The sequence below is a fragment of the Mandrillus leucophaeus genome, unplaced genomic scaffold (assembly GCF_000951045.1).
Source record: "Mandrillus leucophaeus isolate KB7577 unplaced genomic scaffold, Mleu.le_1.0 Scaffold760, whole genome shotgun sequence".
In the NCBI taxonomy this organism is placed as follows: domain Eukaryota; kingdom Metazoa; phylum Chordata; class Mammalia; order Primates; family Cercopithecidae; genus Mandrillus; species Mandrillus leucophaeus.
The window spans coordinates 665,658-672,609 of record NW_012108253.1 but is presented as its reverse complement, the minus strand read 5'-3'; the positions used below and the strand labels follow the sequence as shown (position 1 = coordinate 672,609).

At 39.6% G+C, this 6,952-nt stretch overlaps 1 protein-coding gene across 6 annotated transcripts in view; it reads left to right on the top strand.

Annotated features, from left to right (window-relative positions):
* LOC105529334 (histone H2A type 1-C) overlaps nt 1-6,392 on the top strand; it is a 15,200-nt gene extending 8,808 nt beyond the window's left edge. For 4 of the 6 annotated variants that reach the window (XR_001004492.1, XR_001004493.1, XR_001004496.1 and 1 more), the window contains one exon: nt 5,315-6,392. The gene's annotated coding sequence lies outside the window, so the exon portion shown is untranslated. Of the gene's footprint in view, nt 1-4,054; nt 4,173-5,314 lie in introns of all 6 variants that reach the window. The other 2 variants (XR_001004495.1, XR_001004494.1) reach the window with 2 other exon arrangements.
* Nucleotides 6,393-6,952: the final 560 nt, after the last annotated feature.

Below are 6,952 nucleotides of genomic sequence, written 5' to 3'. Positions count from 1 at the left end.
ATCTTGCTTGGCTCACTGCAACCTCCACCCCCCAACCCCGCCCCGGGTTTCAGCAATTCTTCTGCCTCCGCCTCCGAAGTAGCTGGGACTACAGGAGCGCATCACCATGCCCAGCTAATTGTTGTATTTTTAGTGGAGATGGGATTTTGCCATATTGGCCAGGCTGGTCTCAAACTCCCAACCTCGTGATCTGCCCCCTTCAGCCTTCCAAAGTGCTGGGATTACAGGCGTTAGCCACCACGCCTGGCCTAATTTCCATATTTTAACCAACATATTTAACCATATTCTATTCATGATCGTTATAAATCTAAGATTCTATGAAAATGGAAGCTTTCTTTCCAGCTGTCTTCCTTTCTGATCCTTTGCCAGAATTGCCTTTAATGTCCATATTTCTATCAATAGTCTCTTCACAATTGGCTTTTTCTAGTATGAACCTGAAACTCTTCTAGCCTTTACCCATCACCAGTTTCCCAAGCCACTTCCCCGTGTTTAGGTATTTGTTGTTGCAGCATCCCACGTCTGGGTACCAAAACCTGTTTTAGTCAGCTTGGGCAGCCATAACAAAATACTACAGACTGGTGGCTTAAACGGTAGACATTTATTTTCTAACAATTCTACTGGCTGGAAGTCTAAAATCCAAGTTGCCAGCATAGTCAGTTTCTGGTGAGGATCTCTTCCTGGCTTAAATTATTTCACAGACACCAGGCAGATAACCATATCCATTCTTTCTTGTATTCGTTAATAATCAGAGCTGAAAGTATAGGGCTCTAAATTTACACTTCAGCAAATTGTTCTGTCATTAAGTATTCACCTCAAAATGACCAAACTGTACTATGCTCTAAATTTTAGAAACTTGTAGCTTGGTTCTGGTCCCTAGTCTTTGTTCTGTCTAGTTAATAGATTCATCAATACAACGGTTCCAAAGACTGTCTATATGCAGTAAACTTCCAATTTTACATCTCCAGCCTGACCTTTTTTCTGAAATTCAAATGTGTGTAGCCACATTTTCATTTGAGGTCTCCATTTAGAGCTCTAATAGGTCTTTCACCATAAACACTTCCAAGACACAGGAATAAACATTGTGCTCCTTAAGCCTGTTATCCCTTCCAGTTCTTCCCAGTTCAATAACTGACACTACCATTTACTCAAATCAACATTCTAAGAGTGGCACTTGCTACATTTCCTTCATCTCTACAAATCCAAAGTTACCTGTGAGTCACGTCACCTACATATTCAATAATTCATTCTCCATACTCCTTACCATGACTTGAGGACCCACTCAGTGACCACCTCTGACCTCTGTTCACCTCTTCTGCTGTTCTCCTTTGCTGTTCCAACCACTCTGGTCTCTTTTCCCATCAAGCAGCTAAACTCTGCTGATTTAAGACATTTACCTTATTGGCCTCAGTCTCGGAAATGCCTGTTCTTTGATTTTTCTTCTGGTGAGCTTATTTTCACTCATCAGGTCTTATCTCTGTTTCAGATAAGCCTATCTAAAATAAACCTACCTAAATGGATTAAAAATTAGTTTGTGTGTGTATGTGTTTGGAAATGGTGGTGGGAGAGTGTCTTTACTAAGTGAGGAGGAAACACAAAAGCCATTATAGGAAATGACACAAACTAGATAGGTCCAAAAGTGGCCTAAGACAGAATATATGTAAAGAGAGTTGTAGAAAGAGCAATAAATTGGGATAAAGGATTTCCAAAACATATACAGGGTTAGTAACCTCAATTTACAAGGACGAACTGGAAACGTTAGTAAAAAGACAAACAACATAATATAAAAACTGATTAAATGGTATTTTATATCATGTATTAAATTCAAATGGCCAATACATATGAAAAGAAACAAAAAACCTTTCTAGTAATTCAAAATTATACATATTAATACAAAAAAGGGATACTATTTTTGTTGTTGTTGTTGTTGTGAGACAGAGTCTTGCTCAGCTACCCAGGCTGGAGTACAGTGCAACCTCCACCACCCCCCCGCCCCGGGTTCAAGCGATTCTCCTGCCTCAGCCTCCCGAGTAGCTGGGACTACAGGCGCCTACTACCATGCTCAGATAATTTTTGTATTTTTAGTAGAGATGGGGTTTTACCATGTTGGTTGGCCAGGATGGTCTCGATCTCTTGACCTTGTGATCCGCCCGCCTCGGCCTCCCAAAGTGCTGGGATTACAGGCGTGAACCACCACACCAAGCCTAATTTTTGTATTACTAGTAGAGACAGGGTTTCACCATGTTGGCCAGGCTAGTGTCAAACTCCTTCTGACCTCAGATGATCCACCCACTTCAGGCTCCCAAAGTGCTGGAATTACAGGCGTGAGCCACCGCACCTAGCCTGGGATACCATTTCTTACCTATGAATAGACAACCACTAAAGCCAGTAATACTCAGGACTGTGAAGGATGAGGAAGAATTGTCATTGTCATACAATTTTTCAGAAGTTTTCCTGGCAATGTCTATTAAATTTTATTAATAGACATTTGGAAGGGGAGAGTGTCAACAATAGAATAAAGGCCCCACTAGGTAAGGTTACATATGTAAGGTCTTTTTCAAAATTGTCACGAGAGGTCGGGTGCAGTGACTCATGCCTGTAATTCTAGCATTTTGGGAGGCTGAGGCGAGTGGATCACTTGAGGTCAGGGGTTTGAGACCCTCCTGGCCAACATGGTGAAACCCTATCTCTACTAAAAATACAGAAATTAGCCAGGCATGGTGGCACATGCCTGTAATCCCAGCTACTCGGTAGGCTGAGGCAGGAGAATAGCTTGAACCCAGGAGGCAGAGGTTACAGTGAGCCGAGATTGCGCCACTGCACTCCGGCCTGGGCAACAGAGTGAGACTCCATCTGAAAACAAAACAAAAAAAAACAAATAAAAACTGTTAAAAAAAAAAAAAGAAACTAATTATACATGTAAAACATTTAAGTAACTATAAATAAGAGTACTGTTGACATAGTGAGACATCCATTTATACTATGGAATGTTACACAGCTACCCACAACAATAATCCGGTGAAACAAAATCACACACACAACTGATGAGAGTAAATAGAGAACTGTATGGAAGAAAACCTATCACATTAATTAGAGAGCTGAAACTAAGTTGGTGCAAAAGTAGTTGTGGTTCTTACCATTACTTTCACGGGCAAAAACTGCAATTACGTTTGTACCAACCTAATAGAATGGGGTGAGGAGAGGTTAACCTTTATAAACGTCTCTGTGTGAACTGTTAAAATGAGCAAGCATATTTTTTTAAAGTATAAAGAGAAACAAAAAAGTAAGCTTTCTCCATTTCCCACCTCAAATTATGTTCTATCACTCATTCTGTTTAGATTCTTTCAAATGCAGTTTGAAGTTTTATCAGATTCCTTGTTGTTTGCCTCTTTCCATTAAACCTAGCTCCACAAAGTAGGGACCTGATCTAGTCATTCACTGTTACATCCCAGCATCTAGCAGAGGGCCTGACGCTTAGTGGGAACCCAAGTATCTGGTAAATAAACCAGAGAATAGATACTTTTTAGCCCAGAAATAATTTCTATATAAAAATGATTATATTTCAGATATGCACAGAGTGATTATCTGAATTTCTGTATAAAAATGTCTTCCTATAAATCATTGTTAATACATTACCTACTCACCTTACCCAGCTACTAGGAACACAGTGAAGTTTAGAATTACACCCCATTTTTCCACACTCTTACCATTTTCCCAGTTTCTACACTAACCTTTCCAGACATCATGTATACTGATAATTCTAAGTTGTCTAGATCGTTAATTCTTTTAAGGGCCAGTTCTCTGCTAGCTGGCATCATGCATAAAATAATTCTCTTTAATATACTCTGGGTCTAGGGTTAATAGATGTTTGCTTAAAATCATGGAAAGAAAATGGTCACACAACTGGTGGGTGTGATCAAATTTGTGCTGTTTCATCCACTTAATGTTTGCTTTGTGATAATGGAACCTCCCAGCTTTTATTTTCCTTCCTTCCTTCCTTCCTTCCTTCCTTCCTCCCTCCCTCCCTCCCTTCCTCCCTTCCTTTCTTTCTTGACAGAGTTTAGCTCTGTTGCCCAGGCTGGAGTGCAGTGGCGCGATCTCAGCTCACTGCAACCTCTGCCTCCCGGGTTCAAGCGATTCTCCTGCCTCAGCCTCCCAATTAGCTAGGATTACAGGTGCGTGCTGTCACACCTGGCTAGTTTTTGTATTTTTAGTAGATGGAGTTTCAGATGTTGGCCAGGCTGGTCTCCAACACCGGGCCTCAAGTGATCCGCCTGCCTTAGCCTCCCAAATAGCTGGGTTTACAGGCCTCAGCCACTGTGCCCGACCCCAGCTTCTATATTCTAATGCTGAGATTATTCAGTTAACACTCTTACCTACTAGGATAAGTTTGTTGAAGAATTTTACCTTACCTTATACCCTATACCTTCACATCTACCTGTACCCTGGTCCTTCACATCCTTTCCATATAATAGATCTTGTAAATACAGGGGGAAAAAACCCAGAATGATTATGTTGACAACAAAACATTTTTGTGCAAAAATGAAGTAGTCACTATCTAAGCTACAGAGACTTAGGATTGTATTCCTGAGTTATGTGTCATTTTAGCCATCACTAGATCTTAAATCCCAGTTGCTAAATTGAAGGGAGATACATTACTCTTTTTAGAGCTTTGCTCTCTGATACAGTAGCCATTAGCCACATGTGATATTTTAAATTTAAATAATTAAATCAAAAATTCAGTTTCTCGGTCTCACCACATTTCAAGTTACTGGTGTCTACTGTATTGGATACACACACATAAAACATGTCTATCATCACAGAAAATTCTATTGGATTGCACTGGGCTGTGTACATTTTGTGTCCCTGGGCTAATAAGTTCAAGTGCACTTAACTAGCCTCCTCCAGGTGGAATCAGAGGATAAATTTACCATATAAAATACAGGACACCCAATTATATTTCAATTTCAAACAGGCAACAAATAATGGCTTAAGTATGCCCCTCGCTGCACACTCAAATACTACATAAGACATCCTATACATATATGCGCTGTATATCTGAAATTCAGATTTAACTGGACATTCAGTACTTTTAATGTGCCAAATCTGTCAACCGTATCTGAAGAGCAACATTGAAGTGTCTAGCCTGGATAGGTCCTTTTACACCACAGGGAGTTATTTGAGAACTTGAGAAGGGCTGGTACCTGTAAAGAAGCTAACTCATTATGAAGAAAAGGATCTGTTAGTTTTTCTGTATGTGTAAGGAAGGCCAAGAAGGAGGTTTCCAGATATATTTACTTTTTCTTCTCTCTCTTAGGTTGCAAAAACTTCTCATTTCAGAGAGATGCCAGGATCCTGAGTGCCTGCCAAACCTACCAATTCTAAGGAATAAGTGGATGGATGGTGTCAATGTTCCTACATCACTGATTGATTCTGCATCCGCAAATTTTTTTATTAAAAACATTCTACATCGTGTGTGGGGGGGGATAAGGAGGGTAAAATGAAGAGAAAGAAATTATTGAGGGGAAGTTCTTCTGAGTACAAAATGTGTTTAATTTTTAAAATAAGTATTACATTCACAGGGTTCAAACGATTTGAAGTAAAAAGATAAATAGAAAGAATCCACCCCTCAACTTAACCCCAGGTGATCACTTTTCTTTTTCTTGTGTATCTGCCCAGTATTCATTCCTGCTAATATCAGTCAATAATGAATGATACGTGTTACCCACTTTTTTCATCCTTGCCCAGATATCAGACTGTATACACTGTTCTGCACTTGCCCTTTTCATAACAATCTATCTTGGAGAACTTTCCCTGTGAGAACATACAGAGCTTCCTGTACATAGTTGCATGTATTGCGTTATGCAAATGCATTATATTTTATGTAACCTGTCCACTGTTGGTAGGCACTTGAGTTTTTTTAGTCTTTTGCTATCAAACAGTTCTGGGATGATTAACCCTGATTTACTGCAAAATTGAAATTGCTGTGCTATTCTGCTGGAATAGTGGTAAGTGAACAGGAAATTCCAGTCACTCTTGGGCTAGACTCAAGGTTCTTCTTAAAAATTACATGGCCATCACCAAGTTAGTTGTTTTGAACCTTAATTTCTTCACCTCTAAAATGGAGGTAATATTTACCTTAATAGACTATGAGAATGAAGATTATGTATGTGAATTGTTTGATGCTCTAAAGAACACCACAAATAAAATTATTTTATTTTGAAATTAAATTTAATTTTAATTGTACTGTGTGTAATTTCTTAATTTTGAAATAATTTTATTTGTAATGTGCATAATCTTATTTAATGTATAATGTATATACTACATTGTAATAGAAGATTTCCCAAATTCCAGCCTGGCATGAGGTAATAAAAGGTAATGCAAAGGGAGAGGAAGGCATGTGTCATTAATTTTCTGCCTAGGTTACCTCCCTGGTTAAATTGCTATTTCCTGCCTTCCTTGCATAGAGATTAGGAAACATCCTCCTGACCTGCCTGCCCTCTTTTGCCTCCTTTTTCATTTGCCTTGTCAAAGTCTTTCAAAACTTGTCAAGGTCTGGTTTTAAGACTGTTACTCTTACAAAATCTGTGTGTATTGGTGGCTAAGGGCCTGTATGGTCCACTGCTGTATTCCAGCTCCCAGCATGGTGCCTGACGCTGCATGGCAAATAGTAGTCACTCGAGAAATGGCTGATGAATTCATGAGGCCTACTCTGGATGGAAATTTCAATTCTGGCCCTGAATTTTCAGGAGCTGACAAGAGAACCACCTTAATATCATAGGCTGAGTTGGAAGAAGGGAACACACAATTTATTCTTAAGAAATACCTTGCCAGTTACTGTGGCTTAGGCCAGTAATCCTAGCATTTGGGGAAGCCAAGTTGAGCAGATGGCTTGAACCCAGGATTTCGAGACCAGCCTGGATAACATGACAAAACCCCATCTCTACAAAATATG